Source organism: Neovison vison, chromosome 1 (assembly GCF_020171115.1).
Source record: "Neovison vison isolate M4711 chromosome 1, ASM_NN_V1, whole genome shotgun sequence".
Lineage (NCBI taxonomy): Eukaryota > Metazoa > Chordata > Mammalia > Carnivora > Mustelidae > Neogale > Neogale vison.
The window spans coordinates 130043784-130062403 of NC_058091.1; positions in this window are offsets into that span (position 1 = coordinate 130043784).

Here is an 18620-nt window from a genome sequence, read left to right on the forward strand (position 1 = left end):
CAGAGCAGGGCCTGTCGTCCTAATGACCCTGCACCCAGCCCATGCCGTGGAGTTAGAGACCTCTCAATCTCCTACTGAAGGCATGGGAAAAACAGGGACCATGGAAGGGGGGGAAAAAGGCCCAGGACACGACCTTGGGTCAGAGGGCTGGGAATTCCCCCATGTGATTCAGCCTCTTGACATCTGTGTCTTTGGGGGTCATACCGGGGCTCCGGGAGGGAGCCACATGTGACAGCCACATGCTTCTCTGCCAATCTCATTCGCAAACAGCTCTGAGCTCCTTCTAACCACAAAATGGCAGGAGCCAGTCTGAGTGCTGTTTACTCATCCTCTACCAAGTCGGTGAGCAGCAAAAGGCAGAAAGGTGAGCAAAACCCAGCAAGAGTCTTGGAAGGAAACCCCACACGGGTGGTACAAATGGATTCCTGGAGCTCATCAAGCTGCGGGAGTATCCGAGTATGCTCTGGCAGGGGCTCAAGGGCTCCTGGTCGGCAGAAACATGCAGGAAGGGCGCCTTCTCCCTGTAGAGCGTGGACAGGCTCCAGGAGGGTGCAGAGGTCTCCGAGGCAGGAATTGAGGTCTGAACGTCTCCAGGAGCGTGGGGCAGAGGGAAAGGGAGGTTCTCACAGGAAGCCCCTCGGCCAGGCTCAGGGCTGGGGAGGAAGGCGCCCGGGGGTTCTCCCTTCCCACGTCACTTCCCAGCGTGGAATCGGGCCATCCACAAACAAAAGTGGGAGTACAGGGCGGGGCTGGGTGCACACAGAAGGCTGGGAGCCGTAGCACTGCCAGAGGAGGCCGAGGGTCAGGAAAGAAGGACCGTGAAAGGTGACACTTACTCAACAGGTTACTTAACCCTGAAGCAAACAGGGAGAAAGGTTAGTTTCTATCCGAAGCTGGTCTATGCAACTCCTTCACTCTCTCGCTCACTCCTTCCCCCGTGGGTTCGCACAGACATTCCAGCAAGTTCCCAGTCTGTGCACCTGCACGCGAGTACGACCTCAGAGGAGACAAAGGGAAGGGAAACATGCTTGGTCATTTTAATTCTAGGCTGTGGCTTCCCGTCACTGAAAAGTACTTTTGCCTGATGAGAATAAACGTTGACCCAGACATTCAGAAAACGGTCCTCTTACAGTGAAGTAAGAAATTCGATCTGATTGGAAGATGCTCCCCTCTGACACCCAGGCTCCGAGGGCCTCATCCAGAGCTGGCCCAGATCAGCTGCAGGATTCTTGCTGACCTCGGCGTTTCCTTTGTCTCTTCTAGTCTTCAGGTTCCGACAAGTGTATGAATTTTCCCGAAATTTTCATGTAACTTGGCCGGGTGGGGGCGGGGGGGAGGCGGTTGTTGCCTGGGGCTTGGGACCTGTTACTTGTATTCATCTGCTGAGCTGCACTGGAGAAAGGGCTGGGGACAACGGCTACCATCACACAGCTGAAGGTGGCCGTGGGCGAGGGATGGATTGAGGGGACCTGGGTGTCACACCCTGTCCTGACACCCCGTGGCTCTTGGTGCCTCATTCTCACTGCTGTGGGAAAAAAGCAGGGAGAAGGGATGTGTTCAGACTAGGGTCTCTTGGCCTTGACACTGTGTCTTGGGACAGAACGTTCCTTGCTGTGGGGGCTGTCCTGTGCGTTGTGGGATGTCTGACAACCTCCCCAGTAGATGCCAATAGATTCCCTCCAGCTGCAACAGTCAAACGCATCTGCATTTATCGTTAGGGGGGAGGATTATCTCCAGTGGAAAACATGGGTAGAGACCAGCACCGTCTAAGCCAGAAGCCAGACATGATCATGGAGCACATGAAAGGTGGCTAGTTTCAACTGAGATGCACTGTAAGTAGAAAATGTACACTGGAATTCAGACATTCCAATGAAAAACAAAAAAAGAATGTAAACTATCCCGTGAATATTTTTATAGTAATATATTTTTATATTTTGTATTGATTCCATGTTGCTGTGGTAGCATTTTTAATACACTGAGTGATAGAGGATAAAAATTATAAGCATGGGCATGCCTGGGTGGCTCAGTGGGTTAAGCCTCTGCCTTGGGCTCAGGTCATGATCCCAGGGTCCTGGAATGGAGTCCCACATCATACTCTTTGCTCACTGGGGAGTCTGCTTCTCCCTCCCCCTCCCCACCCTGCTCATGCTCTCTCTCTCTCTTTCAAACAGATTTTTAAAAAAAATTTTTTTTTAAAATTGTAAACATGAATTTTACCTTTTCTTTTTCTTTTTTTACCGTCTTTCTTTTTTTATAATGTGGCTACCAAAAAAAATTGAAAATAATGGCTCAGCTTTTGGAGGTAGAATTTCTATTGAACACTGCTGACCAAGACCCTCCCTGATCAGTAGCCCAAATTCCGTGCAAATGACTTAGTACCTCAGGAACAAAGCAATCATTTTCCAGCACCATCTGCCATTGCGAGGGACCAGACGGTGGAGGCATGTCAGAGGGCGGACACAGAAGCCTGTCAGAGCATCTCCGATGCTTGGCCTGAGATGCATTTGAGTCTCTCTCTTCGCCTCAAAAAACTAAGCAAAATCTGCAGTGTCTGCATTGAGAGGCCGCGCCCTGCTTCATCCCACAGCGGAAGCAGCCCCGGCTGTCAGCATCCTGCTCTGGGCTGCTGATGGATGCAGCAGAGCCCGACACCCACACAGAAACCCAGGGAAGCCTGCCTCCCCAGGGGGAACTTTCCGCTTCCTCCAACCCTCAGAGGAGACTGGGGTCAGTGCGCTCTCTCTGTAACCGGGCAAGCTGGGTCCTAAAGCCACCGGTATGGAGAGCTTACTTGTCCTACAAGCCACCTCTCTACCTCTCTTAATTCCCGCAGGAGTTCTGTTAGCTGGACGTTGCTAGGATGTTCCCATTAAAGGCAGGTGGCCAGTAGGAACTTTGCTCCAGAAATTAAGGCCGTTAGAAATGTTAGTTTCTTCACTTCTATTGAATGGATCCAACCTTAACTTCTTGTCACTCTCACTTCTCATTCCAGTCCCCGCAGCTGTTCAAAAGGCAGAGAGGTTCCAGGGTCACAAACAAAGGAGAACATTGGAGGTGGGACCCCTCTACTTTTCTGTCCCTCAACTCATAATCCCTGACATGCCATTGCAACGGCCCACTGGGGACCTTGGAAAGTCTGTCTGCTGCCTCTACGGAGCCGAGCAGCCATTCCCTTCCCAGGTTTGGCCGCTTTCTTGAGAGCTGGACTGTGACAACACAGGACTCAAATTCTTGAGGCTCCTTCTAGAATCCCCAACCCACCAACTCTTTCCTAGCTACTGGAAAGCATTTTCTCTGTTCTGAGGCATTCTCCTCTCACTGAAAAGCAAAACAAAAACAGAACAAAGAATGGCAGCCTCCATTCCCTCCCCACCCCACACCCTGCACACACACCCCATCTTCTGGGCATAGGCTAGCATTATCTGCTAAATGACTTTAAGCTTTCAAAACAAAGCCCAGAGGGTGGGTTTGGATTCAGGAAAACTCTGCTTTCAGTCCTGCACCACAAACCTCCCAGCAAAAGAAGGACCTCAAAGACCTGATTTTTCTGGGAATGGAGGCTTTAAGAAAAAGACAACAGACACAACACAATTAAAATCTATAAATTAGGCGGTTTCCACAAGTGGAGAAAGCAAGATTCAGTGGGGTCAAGTGACTTGCTCCATATCACATTTCTGGTAAGTGTCAGAGGAGGGACTCAAACCCAGGACCCCTGACTCCACCTAAATATACCATGTCCTGCCCTCCCTCCTCCGTGCTTTATCCCCAGAGGACCAGGGAGCATGGAAGCAGACCTGCCAGCTCTTTGTAACCACAGGCTGATGACCCTATGGAGGGGCAGCTGGACCTCAAGGTCCCCATCTCTATTCCCGGAAGCACTGTCCTCAAAGGACATTCTTATGATTATGCGGTTACCACACTCCCGCTGACCAAGTCAGAACACACTTCCCTTACTTCTTGAGCATAACCGGGATTCTCTGGAACACTTAAACTTAAGACTTGGTTAAGAGATGATGGAGCGCCTGGCTGGCTCAGTGGGTCAAGTACACCACTCTTGATCTCAGGGTCATGAGTTCAAGCCCCATGTTGGGGGTTGGGTTCACTTAAAGTAAATAAAGGCAGACTTTGGGGGTGGGGAAGATTTATTTAAAATACTAAAGGCAGATTTTTTTTTTTTTTAAGCTGAGGTTAACACATAGCTAATTAGATCATCTGATTTTCAAAATGTTTCTCCCAGCTCTCTACAGAAATGGTTAAAAAAAGAAAGTATTCAGTGAAACCCCTAGATGTTTCAGGGAGTCTACCAATAGGTGATTTCAACTGCACTTGGTTATTTTTTGTTTGTTAGTTTTTTTAATTGGGTCACTGTGGAAGGAAGAATTCATTAGAAAAAGCCAATTTAGGGGAAGAGTGGAAATGCAGAGCTTTATTACCTTATGCAGTGGTAATCAGCCATGGTAATTGAATGGCTGATCAAAGTTCTCTATCATAAAACGATAGAGCCAATCTTAAAATTGGAAAAGAAGTTCGCCATGTGAGTAGGCCCAACTCATGGGTCGCGCAGGCATATTCACTTGGGTATCTGTCTCTCTAGGCCATGAAGTCTATTAAGGCAACAGAAATGGAGAGTGGTGGCTTATGTCCCCACAAGGAACCAGACCCACAGACCCTATAAATGGGTTCTTTTGAAACATTTTACTGAATACTCCTAGAAAATGCTACACCAGTAAAAATAACTGAGGATCTACTTATAGAAAACACAGCTTAAAATATGAGAGAATATCCAATCCAAGAAAATAAAAATCAAGTACACGGTCACTCCTGACAACACCGGGTGCCTGTTAAAAATTGTATCAATAAAAACTGAGTTTCACAAACACAAGTTTGAATGAAAAAGCCAGACAAAAGAGTGCTTATTGAACAGTCCTACACATATAAAGTTAAAAACAGGCAAAATTAGCTGTGGAAAGCAGTTTAGAGGTTCCCCACCCCAAAAAATTAAAAATGGAATTATCACATGACCCAACAATTCCGCTTTGGGTGTATATCCTAACGATTAAAAGCAGGATCTCGAAGAGGTCCTTTACACTAAATGTTTATGGAAGCAGCATTCACAATACTCAAAGATGGCTGTTACCCCAGTGTTCATCCAGGGATGAGTGATAAATAAAATGTGGTTTATGTATACAATGCAATATTATTCAACCTTAAGAAGGAAGGAAGCTCTGACACAGGCAACAACATAGATAGACCTGGAGGACATTATGCTGAGTGATAGACACCAGTCACCATAGAGCAAATACTGTATTATTCCACTCGTACCTAAGTCCAAGAGGGGTCAAATTGTAGAGCAGAAAGTCAAAAGACAGCTGCCTGGGGCTGATGGCCGGGAAGAGGGGGCGCAGGGAACTAGGAAGGGGGTGTTAGTGCAGAATTTCAGCTTTGCAAGATGAAGACAGTTCTGGAGACAGATGATAGTAATGGTTACACGGCCACGCGAAAGTATGGAAAGTCACTGACCTCTACACTTAAACATGGTTAAGATGATAGATTTTTCTGTCTTTTGCACGTTACCACAATTAATAGTATTTTTTACAAAAAGAGAGAGAGAGTGAGAGAGAGAAGTCAGGCAAACCAAACCATGGTGTGAGATGCAGGCTCATGGTGGAAAAAAGGACACAGGGTGGGCTCCTGGGCACCGGTCATGCTCTGTTTCTTGATCGAAGTGCTGATCAATTTGTGGACTTTCAGCAAATTACACATTTAGGCTTTTGGAACTTTTCTTAAGCTTGTTACCCTTAAATTAAAAGTTAAAAAGTGCATTAATAAAAATAAAAACCCAACTCTACGAGGAAGGCCACAAAAACACCAAGATAGTCTAAATTCTGTAGTAGCATAGTATGGACCATGAGCTTTTGCTCACATTTTGTTCAATCACAGCTTCTGGAGCTCCCAAGTTCTTGCAGCAACTTCTATTTTTGTTTTCATTGCCACTTCTATTAATGGCCAAGACCACCCGATGTTAAGCAGATTTTTTTTTTTTATTTTCTTTCAGGAGCCCCTACGCACAAAGGCTGCTCAGACGAAATCCAGGCTTAGTCAGGCAGTCAGAGTGAAAAATGACTAGGGTGTGTGGGGAGCTCATGGTGTGAGCTTTGTCGGGATTAGGCAAATCACAGGTGCACCCTTACCTGAACCAGCCAGCCGCTTACTCATTAATCAGGTGCTTACCAGGCAGGCGCTCCAAGTTCCCTCTCGGCCTGCCAGGCTGGTGGCTTTGGATTGGTTCCCAGTTTGGGGCTCCTCTGCCAGGTCCCCTTTTCCACTCCAGCCAAAACTTCTCCCTGCAGGTATCCTGACCATAAACCCTAGGGTTCTGTCAGATTCTATTCACCACTGGATTCCCCAAGCAGAGTTGACATCTCAGGTTTCTTCTCCCTCTGTGCGTGTATGTGCGTGTGCGTGTGTGTGTGTGTGTGTGTGTGTGTATTTCCACACTTTCTCCAAGGTCTGCTCCCCCACACTATTCTCAAGTCTCAGGTTGTGATCTGAACGGGTTTCTCCATAAGAGGGCCCAGACTGCCACTCTGCTTCCTCGCCTTTCTCCCAAAACTTTTATTTGTACTTTTCACCCAAATCCCTTCACTTACCAAAACCTAAGTCCCGAGAAGGCATAGGGGGTGTCACAGAAGCCAATTCTACAGTTCATTTCCTTTCGGGCCTTTTGATCCAATCTTTTAAAAAAATAATAGTAATAATGATATTGATGTTTTACAATACACTAAGCACCAAACTCTTGAAATAATGCTCATGCCCTCTTCAGTCATCAAGGAGGATGCTGAGGCTCAGAGAGGTCCTTTGTCACTGGCCCTACAGAAGGCATCAACAAAGCCAAAGTGCAGGCCTGGGTTTGGCATTGGACTCTGTTATCTGGGCTGTACTGGGAGCCTCTCCTACATTCTGATGAGCTGCAGTCCTACAGTTGAGTACTTCTGCCATTTTCCCTCAGGAAATGCCAAGATGTTTGGAACTTGCCAGCTTCCTCCAACCACTGTTAGAACATTAACAGGGGATCACGGAACGTCAGGGACGGAACGTGGGGTGGGGAACCCAATCTTGAGGTAGAACAGAATAACTTGAAATTATCTCCAATCCAGCTCTGTTCCCCAGAGGAAACCAGCAGTAAGAGCGAGCTTTACCCTTTACGTGCCTGGGGCTCTGGGCTCTGAAGCAGGAGCAGCTGTCTCTGTTGGGCCTGCGCTGGATGGCACAAGGGCCTTTACAAAGCCACTGCCGACATCTGGGGCTGAGTCAGCACCATCAGGCACCCAGAGACAAATAAGGCCAAAATTTCAGGTCAGTTCTTTCAAATGAGAGGACACTTTCTTTACTTTCATGTTTCAGAATTTGCTCCAGATTTTCAGAAGGCGGCGGGGGGGGCTCCATTCTTTACAGTTAAATGGGGGAAAGATCTGTTTCCTAATGAAGACAAGCCTGGGCAACTGGAGAGCCAAATAAAATTTTAAAAAAATTTTAAGTGCTTCTTTTCCATTTCTGCAAGGGAGGGAAAATGGTCCGCCTACTTCCATGTCCCATGAAAACCTACCCCGTTAACTCCATCCTACCTTCCCCACTTCCTGGTCTCCTCACCCCTGGACAGGACAGGGGAGAGCCACGGCTTGCCCCCACTAGCCAGCTGCGATTCCCCAGGACTCAGTGCACCATCTCTGGGACTGCTGGCCCCAGTTTAAGAAGAGCTGGAGAAGACCAGGCCTGCCCTCTCTTTTACACTATCCCTCCACACCCCGCCCCCCAGAAGCTCCACTGTAGCAAACATTCTAGACTTGTGAACACTAACTTGAGTCCTGCTTCCTGCCAAGCAGCAGAACTCCAAGCACGGGCTTGGGCCTGACTGGGGCCTATTGGAAGGAAATAGCGAGTTCCTCTTTTAACTGCTTTCCATCACTTCGGGAGACAAGCTTTCCAGCTACCAAAACAAAAAGTTTCCCAAGTTCTCCTCCCACACCTACGAACTTCGTTCCGTGATGAAGCCCCAGATTCCCCTCGAAACAGAACTGGACCATGTCCAACCAATTTCTAGGATTCCAAGAGGCTCGTGTACTCTCCTTCCCTTTCTTTCTGCTTTTGGGTTGGCTCTCAAAGCTCACCGGGGACTCTGAGGGTCAGATCAGCAGACTCAGCTCTGTCCTCACCAGAAGTCCAGGAGAAGGAAGCCCCTCGGTGTGTACAGCTCATGGGTGCTGTGCTCACCTCTCTCGACACAGAAAGGAGACGTCAAGGGAGCAGGTAGAAAGGTCGGGTGAACCTTTCCTCAGCTGCTAGGTGAGGGCAGTCCAAGGAACATTCCTGGACCAGAAGAGCCCAGTTATTCCATCTCTGGCAGTGAAACGTTGGAGAATTTCGTTCATAGCCAGGCATACCGAAGCTGCCTGACTTTGGACGTTCCCCACCTCCGCTCACCTGGGCCAAGAGCGGAGATCAGTCCTCTGAGCTGTCTGCGGGGGGGGGGGGGGGGGGTGAGGAGCCAGCTTGCTCAGAAGGAGACCAGCTGGAGACCCTCCTGGAAGGCCCCGGGGCATCTGTTCCCAATAGAGCCTGAAGACTCAGAGGCAGGGGCCGTTAGGGGGCGGCATGTGCTAACTCATAACTCAGAGCAGCTCCTTTTTGCAATTACAGGGTGCCTCCCAGAGCACCAGCACTAGGGCTCCAGAGTCAGCAGAAAAACAAGTTAGAAAGACACGAGGGGAGGGGCGGGGTGGGAGACAGAGAAACATCCCTCGGAGCCCAAAGCTGTGCCAGTGAGACACTGCTCTGGAAAGAGCCGGGCGGCGTGTCTTGGCACATGCTGGAAATACAAAACTATAGACGTACAGGCTTCTGAGAGAAGCCGACTCCTGCTGCCCCACTAAACAGTATCTGACGGGCTCCTTGGCCTCCAGGCAGAGAAGCCAGCGTGAGTGCCCAGAGCTGAGAACAGAGCAGAGTGTGGGGGGATGTGGGCGAAATGCCCCTCGTCACTTCACCCTTCAGCCTTCTGGAACGAGAGGACAAAGGAGCTCCTTGATTGATGCTGGCAGACACTGGGGGGCACGGCTGGGTTTTACAAGGAAGGATGAAATCCGATCTCTCCAATCGGGATAGATCATCGTTGCCTGTCTATGGGGTGACCCAGTTCTGTGACCAGCACTTGGCTCTGAACCGATGTGTATCACGCTCCCAGCTCAAACACCTCGGGCCTTGCCAGAGAGGTAAGAAGGTGGCATCCTTCCACAAGACAAACGCGAGCTGGCAGCTGGCACCGGGGCGGATGCCTCCTGTAGGAACAGCTCTACATCTCGAAGGGCTCCCGGCAACGAGGATTGGCCTTTGTCCTCCTCCCACAGCACACCTTTCTGATTCACCAAGGGTCCCACCCAAGGGGAGAGCTCGGGCATGCTGGAAGGAAAGAAACTGGAGCTGTGGGGCAGGCCTAGCCTGCGTCCAGGTCCCCAGAGACAGAGAGCCGCGGAGCTTGGACAGTCTTTCTCATTTCTTCCCACGAGCTCTTCAGGACAGCACTGATTTGGGATGCCTTGGGACTTGGAGACCTTTGAATGACCATGCCTCCAAAGGAGGGCAGATTCGAGGGTCGAGCTGAAGGTCACAGGTGACCAGACGCCCAGCACTGAGCTCTCACTATGTGCACAGGCCTCAGGGTCCTCATTCCCTTCCCCTCCCATCATCCACCCATCCCCCAACCCCCCAGACTCCCTTTCATTTCCTCTCCTTCCTGAGATCCATCCACCCTGGCCTCAGAATGCAGCAGGCATGGCCCTCACTAGTCCCTGCACTTTGGTTCCTTCTGCCTGACGCTATGTCTGATATTTCCCTATGGAGAGGTTACTGTTGATTGAGCATCATTCACAAATGGTTCTTTTTTGAATCCTGCCCACAGAAATCCAGGCTCAGGACCAGAGCCGGCAGGGTAGCATGACTGACGGTTCCAGGACCTCTGAGCACCCTCCGTTCTGTAGGCTTGGCCATTGGGGTCTGCCTCTGGGCCTTCCTCCTCCTTCTTCATTCAATCTAGTGGTTTCAAGTGAAAAGGACGAGAGAACCTCTACACTGGGGACATGCTAATAATAGAAGTAACACAATCTAGAATAGAATGCACTTGGAACTCAATGGGGAACTTCACGTTGCTGGGAGGGCTTCCAATTTCCAACAGTGTTGGGCTAGGTATTCAGACTCACTTTCCCACTAAAAACAGTGTCAAGAGCTGGATAAAATGGGAAAGAACTCCAAGTCTTCTGTTTTATTTCTTCAACATGGAGAAGTAGAACACTGGCCATTGGTGCTGGGAATGATGACGGTCAACCATTCCTCTCCAACAATATCAGCATCAGAAACAAACTTACTGGGGCTGTGATTCAACCATTAAACCAGTCCTTGCAGTTTTCACAAAATTGCTTTTACAGGTTATCGAAAACACCAGCCAGACAAAAATTATGTTGCTTGAGTACTGGTGTGATTCATTTCTTCTGTTTAAGACTAAGTCTACCAACTTAGAGAAGACAGCTCTGTTCCAACCCTTCGGGGGCTCTTCTGGTCCACCTCGTTGCTGTACCGTTCCTGTACAGAGACCTCTGTAGAAACCGCCCACCTTTATTTGCAACCAATGGAGGAAACCATCCAACTCCACTCCAACCTCCAGCCCATGTCTGTACAGACCCTCAGTAGATACTCTTTTGACTTCAAATGTTACATTTTTAGTCCCACTCACCAATGAGATCTTATCCTAGACCCTCTGTCTAGATTTGGGACACATTCTTCAGCTCCCTGAGCCTGTTTCCTCTAAAATGGTAGTAATCATAGCAAGAACCTCATACTGTTGGAAGAATTAAATAAGATAATGCAGATAAATAATCAGACACCTTATACCCAGCCAATTTGTGTTAATTGTTACTATTGTTATTAGTGTTAGTATCAACCAGAAAAGGTTATCTCCGGCATCAACCAAAAATCCAATGTCTGAATCTCTTCTGAAACATTCTACCAAGCACTTGAACTTTTCTAGTGAGAGGGACCTTCTTCTGCATGAAGCAGTCCAGTCCATCTTTGGACACCTTTGACTGATCCAAAGTTCCTTCCTCATATGTTCAAAATGAAGTCCAGGGCACCTGGATAGCTCTCTTGATTATCCGCCTTCAGCTTGAGTCATGGTCTCAGGGTCTGGAATCATACTGTGTCAGACTCCCTTCCCAGTGGGGAGTCAGTCTCTTCCTCTCCCTCTGCCCTTTCGCCCCCAAATAAATAAATAGTCTCTTAAATAGTTTTTTAAAAATAATAAATAAAAATAAAATAAAATAAATAACAGTCTTTTCTAAAAAAAGAAAAGAAAAAGTGAAGTCCAACTCTAGGGACTTAGTCTTCCTTGTTGGAGCCAAACTCTAATCTCTCTTTTTCAATATTTGAATATGGTTATCACATCTTTTTTTCACCTCCCCATCTATCCCTATCTCTTTAACCCCTTCTGGCACAGTGTGGTCTTAAGTCCTTCACCATCCCAGTTGCTCTTGGCAAACATGGATGGTGGCTGTCTCCCTCTTAAGCGTGATGTTCCCCGCAGACCCTGAGTTTCTCTGATGCAACCTCAAGGGACCACACCTAGTGGCAGCTCCTTCATACTCTATTCTTGGTTAAAATCCTTTTAAGTCTTCTTCACTGCTCTAACCACTTCTCCCCATCCTGGTCTTGGGCCATTTATTTTCTCACCCAAGTGAAAAAAGGGACATACTTTCTTCTTAGATTCAGCACATCTGCAAGCCTTCCAAGACATGTTCAGGTCTTATTGAGAAGCCAACAAATTTGGTAGAGTGACCTTTATAATTTCATATGGGTGACATGCGATGAAAGGGTTGGACAAGCCGCAGCTGGTGAGCCCTCTCTTCTGGGGTGGGGGGTGGTCAGCTATGATATTGTGAACCTTGCCCAATAATTCTCTCCTCCAGGGAGAAAAAATACCCACTGTCTCCTGTCTCTGAGCCACCTTCTGCCCACTCTAGGGATTCTAAGTCAGTGGTAAGGAGGACATCAAAAGCCTTTGGGAGAAGGGGTAGGAAAACATTCATGGGAGGAAGGAAGAAAAAGAAGAAAAAACTGAAGCACACAAGTGTAGTAGAACGAAAACAACAACAAAAAGAGTGAGCAAAGCAGGGACAATGAAGAAGGAAAAAAAAAACAAATTAAGACAAATAATTGGCTAAGTTAAAAAGGGAAGAAGGAGAAAATGTTGGAGGAAGTAGAGAAAGATTAACAAAGAATTTTAAGTGCAGCTACTATGGAAAACAATATGAAGCTTCCTTAAAAAATTAAAAATAGAACTAACATGTGACCTAGCAATCCCACTTCTGGGTATATACCCAAAGGAAATAAATTAGGTTCATGAAGAGTTATCAGCATTCCCATGATTTATTCATAACAGGCAAGACTTGGAAACAACCAAAGTGTCCTCTGGCAGATGAGTGGATAAAGCAAAGGTGATGCATGTGGGTGATGAAATATGATCAGGCCTTTGAAATAAGGAGATCCAGTGGCGCCTGGGTGGCTCAGTCATTAAGTGTCTGCCTTTGGCTCAGGTCATGATCCCAGGGTGCTGGGATCAAGCCCCATGTCAGGCTCCCTGCTCAGTGGGGAGCCTGCTTCTCCCTCCACCCCATTCATGCTCTCTCTCTCAAATAAATAAATAAAATCTTAAAAACAAAACAAGACAAAGAAGGAGAACCTGCCTTTTGCGAAAATATGGATGGACTTGGGGGATGGACTGTGCTACATGAAGTAAGCCAGACATTGAGAGAGACAGTCTATGATCTCATTTCTACATGGAATGTAAAATAGTCAAATTCATAGAATCAGAGGGTAGAACAGTGGTTGCCAGGGGCAGAGGGAAGACAGAAATGGGACGATGTTAGTCAAAGGGTTTCAGTTATGTAAGATGATGAGTATGTTCCAGAGATAAGTTCTAGAGATCCAATGCACAGCATGGTGACTAGAGTTAACAGTATTTAAAAGTGGTGAAGAGGAGAGGTCTTAAATAAAATCTTTGCACTCCATGCTCGCTCACACACACACAATGGTGACTACATGGGGGGGTAGATACGTTCATTAGCTTGACTGCAGTGGTCTTTTTACAATATATACATATAACAAAACATATACACACTTTTTGTACATCAGCAATATCCCCTGAAGCTGTTTTAAAAAAGAATTTAAAAAATGACAAGCAGAAAGCGCAGTGTAACAAGACCAACAAGACAGAGATGAGGAAGGGCCACAGAAAAGGCAGACTATCATGCTTGTCATAGGGCCAGTGCTGCCAGATCAAGACGTCCTCCAGGCTGGCCCTCCTGCCCAGCAATGGGAATTGAGCACAGGCTTCCCATTCCTGCTCTCAGCACCGCGGATGGCGACCGCCTTCAGACAAAGGCAAGAGCTTCCCAGCCAGGACGCATTTTGATCTAAACACTGGTTGCAAAGCTGCACGTTTGCACTTCTCAGAGGTCTCTGGGTGTAAGAAATAGACACACCAGTCTTCGCTGAAAGCCCCCTCCTGGGAAGGAAGTCCTGGAGTGAAAATCAGCCTTGAAAACAAACATGGATCCTACTACGTTGTATAACTCGGCCCAAGCACTGCACCTCGTCCTGTCTGAGGCTCTCCAAACATTTGTGGAATGCAGCTTTTGGTTGGTTGCTTACTGAATAGACAGGTTCACTTGGAAGCAGAGCTCTGCGTGGTCTGTGAACCAGTCCCAACAATCGGGGCAGGGGGGAATCTTAGCTACATGCCACATTCACTGGCCAGAAATGCCTGCTGCCTCGCGTGGGCATTACGTGTCTGTCTGCTTTCCTCTGGAAAATGGAAATAAATAAGAGGATAACAGTAACACATTCATTCCCATGAGATTTGGTTGCACTGTGAAAGCAAGGCCGTTTCCTTATATGTGTACCACTCCTTAGGTCATACTCACTGAAGTTTGATATGCTCGCTAGATCCACCTCACAGATCTGTAAAATCAACCAAAATAAGAGTATTACAGAGCACCAAATGTTCAGAAGCCATTTCTTTAGAGCAATACTCCCTCAATGTTTTTGTGTGCAACACAGAGCAAAAAGCCACTTTTTACATCTTTGTCTAGAACAGATGCACACCCGTGCGCACGTAGCTGAAACATTTTATTTCACTGACAATATGGGGACACAGGTCTGGGATTTTCCACTATTTCATTGTTTAAGTACTGGATGTAACTTACTCACATGTGACAATTCACAGCCCGAAAAACATTGACGAGGGGGCTTCCAAATCAAGACGGCAGACTGAATGTACACGTGGATCACCTTTCCCTTAGGAGATCCTATGAAAACGGTACTAAAGGAACAAAATTGCATGAGCCCACAAGGACAAAGAGCAGAGAAGGATATCAGCAGGTAGGAGACTTAAACAAGTTTCTAGAAGACAGAGCATGAGGTTTCCATCACAGTGAATCGTGGAAAAACCCATATTGCTACAGCAGACATTTTGGTTGTCTACCAATGGCCCTTGCCTTATTGTTCCTTTTAATAGGATTCAAATTGTTTTTAAAATTCTTACATTCTACTGCAAAGCCAGGTTGTCAGAGAAGACCAACCTCATCTTCAATTCCAGGGCATAGATCTCGATGAGTGAAGGGCAATTATATTCATTTTATTCCCCTTGAAGGGTGATTTGTTTCAGAAAGGGTGTAACACCTAATTTGGGACTATGGAGGAAAGTCTGCCAAGGAAAGGGACTGATTCTAGGAGTTACCCCATGTACTCTGGCAGAATTTTGGGGGGAGGAGGGTAAGTTTAAGTCCTGGACCCCTAATGATATGTCATCAGAGGAACCTGACTCCAGGACTTCTACTTATGCAAGATAATAAATCCACTCATATATGAGCCACTTTTAGTTGGGCTTTCTTTAGTATCAGCAAAACATCCCAACTAACACTCCAAGGCACATCACTGTAAAATTCTAGAACACTAGGGACAAAGAGGAGCTTCGAACTTCCAAGAAGGGGGAAAGACAGGTAACGCACACAAAAATAAGAATGAAAATGGTTTGGGACAGCAAGTACACCATTGGATGCTAGAAGAATAATCAATGACTTCAAGATTCTAAAAGAAAACCATTTTCTACCTTAAATTCTATAAGCGTCCAAACTACTAGTCGAGAATGAAACCAGGTAGAAGCATTTTTAGACATTCAAGGATTAAGAAAACTATCTCCCATGCACCTTTTCCTAGGACTAGTAGTTGATGGGCTTCAAGGGAAGAAAAGAACAAAAAGGAAGAATAAGACAGGATAGGGATCTAGGAAGCAGTGACCCCAATCAGTAGGGTGGGAAGGATGCCAAGTATGCTGCAGGTCTCGAGAATAACCAGTCCAGTGGGAGCAGAAAGATGGAGAGATCCAGGAGAAAAGTAATCAGGCTTGACAGAGTAGATGATGTGGCAGATCCTAGTGACAAAGTGATAATCAAGAAGTTAGAGATATAATATTAATGATTTATGGCTGCATGACAAATTACCCCAAGACTTACAGATAATAAACATTTATTATCTCACAGGTTCTGAGGGTCAGGAATCTGGGAGCAGCTTAGCTAAGAGATTCTGGCTCCGATTCTCTGCTGAGGTTGCAAACAAGATGTCAGCTGGGGCTCCCGTCTACAAGCATGGCTGGGACTATGGGCTCAGCTTCCAGCACGGCTCACTCACACAGCTGTCGGAGGAGGCCTCAGTTCTTTCCGGCTGTGGGCAATAGGCTTCAGCCTCTTTCCACATGGACCTGTCCATAAGGTTGATCATGTGACCTGACAACATGGCTCTTGGTTTTCCCTAGAGCGAGCAATCCATGGGAAAGACCAAGGAGGAGGCTGTAATGCTTTTTATGACCTGGTCTGAGAAGTTTCACACTATCACTTCCAACTTATTCCATTAGTTAGAAGCAGTTCACTAAGTACAGCCCACACATGCCGCAAGTGGCCTCCATATTGAAGGGAGGAGGGTCAAAGGTATTGGACGTATTTTTAAACTGCCACAGACATGTCTATAAAAAGAGCATGTAAGTGATGAATGAGACAAATAGGTAACTAAAAGGAAGACAAAAGGCCACAGAAAAATGTAATTATAACACACCACTCAGATTTGCTATAAACAATAGCAACAGCTTTGGTTGTATAAACAGTGATGACTGATTTAATTAAAAACAGTGATATGGCTCTATGAGGAGAATGGGAGGAGATGAATTGCAAAGAGTAAGAGGGCTGACTTCTCATTAATCCTAAGAGGAAGTCAATAGGCCTGGACTATAATTGATAAATCAAAAATAGCACTATAATCAAGAGAGTGTGGTATTGGCAAAAGAATGAAGAAATGCATCAGTGGAACAGATGCCTTAGGATCTTGACCCTTCTTCGAATTCCCATACACATCTGCCCTTCGAATCCCCATACACATCCCTCTTTCCTTTACCCAGAGGGCACCAATGAAGACAACTCTGGACCAAACTGTGCCAGAAACACCTCAGTCCACCATCCACCTGGGCCCAGCAAGCTCATCTCCCTCAGTCCCAACAGCTGACCAGATATTGTCATCAAGCCCACCCTTGTCATCCCCTACAACAGGTGGTGGCCTTGTTGCCTATTTAAGTGCAAAAGTAGGGCTCACCAGGCATGAATTCCCAGGATGTTGACTCGCCCACCCTTGCCTTCTCCCCAGGCTCAAAGGATGAGTTCTACCTCTCCTGCCTTGCTGTGGGCTCACCCGCATACCTGCATACCTGCCCTCCCTCCTAGAGAACCCCCTCCCTGTTTTCTCATATTCTTCCTCCCCTTCTCCCTAGGTCTCATCATCTAGATTCTTCCTAATTAAAACCAAAATGGCAATCAACACAAACAACATGTTCTCCTGGCCATAGTAGGAATCACACAAATAGTCCCCCAGGTGGGGCCATGACACCGAGATGACTTTCACTGAGCGATGGGGGTGAGTCATGCGGGCACAGGGGTGAGGCTGGATTTGAAGAGTCCGCCCTCTTTTGGTGTGTTACTCCCCAGTCTGTTCCCGGCACTCCTGACCTCCCTCCTGACACACCTCTAGAGAAACAAGTCATCTTCTTAAAGCGAATCCCATGACAATCCCGCACTCCAACCTCCAGCAAAACCAAGCAAACAGAAACAAGCAGACCAAACTCCTCCTCCACCCGTGGGCTCCCTCTCCTTCGGCCCGCTGTCTCTGTCTTTGCCAAATTCTCAGACCAGCTTCACTTAGTGTCTCTGTTGTTCCCTTTCTAGCTCCTGTGGGCTAGCTTCTGCCCCCTGTCCCCATACCAGCTCCAATTAAATTCACCAGTTAGTGCTGGGTTTCCAAATCCAATGGGCACTTTTCTTCTCATCTTTATAACTATCTGCTCTGTGTTGACTCATCACTCTTCCTGCTTGGAATTTGCTTCTCCTGACTTCCATAACCCCCTCACCCCTGGCTCTTGCCTCCCCACCCCCCAACAATGACCTTGCCTTCTCAGTCAGCTTCAAGAGCTCACTTACCGCTCTTATCTGTTGGATTGTCCCCAGGGCTTCTTGTTGGTTGTCTCTGTGTCTCACTGTACACACTCTTGTGAACACTGACCTTCAACACACTTTCATATTCCCCACATACCCTCATGGCTCCCCAGGCTGTATTTTGTCCCAGTTATCTACAACAAGTTTCCCGAAAGGGGATGAAATCTGAGGCTCCAGTCCAGGGAGTGTTCTAGGTACCAGCAAAGGCCAAATACTCAGGAAGAATAAGAAGGGTTTTGGATCGCACTGTTGGACACAGGGCCTGGAGCTGTGGGCTCCCTCGGTTTCCTTCAGGAGACTTCTGTGAGCCTCACACAATCAGTGGGGTTTGGAGCTCACAGGTGTGGAGAGAGGACGGTTCCATCCTGGGTTCCATGTAGTTCTAGTTTTGGGCTCTCCCAGATGGTAAATTGAGTTGCCACAGGCCTTCCTTGCTTGGCCCACGGGCTCCACATCAGACCACAATAAACACCCCCAGCTGTTCTGCACATATGTTCTGGCTTCAGTCACCCAAGCACAGTTTTAAACTCTACAGTGCAAACATGCATCTGTTTTCAGCTTATTTGGGGACAGGGGAAGGGGGAGGCTATTTGAGGCATTTTATATGAAACATCCACTGAACTGCACAATGTCACTCTTTAATTAGAACAAATAAAAACCACGGTTGCTGTGCAGAATAGAAACTTCATGAAACACCATAAGCACGAACAAAACGGTCTTCTGCAACCTGCCTCCTTGTAAACGAGCATCACTGAGTGACAACCGGACCGTCCACTGGTCAGACATATACACATATACCTAGAAGCACTGTGTAAAGTCAGCTCTCAGAACTTCATCATTTAGAATGTGCTAGAAACGAATGTAACACTTGAGGCAACAGGGCCTAAATAGAAAAACAAATCATTCCGGTTTAGTGACTAATAATAAGATAATAAGGTTCTACCTACTGTAAAAATGTCAACAAGCCGGGAAAACGTTCTCTGA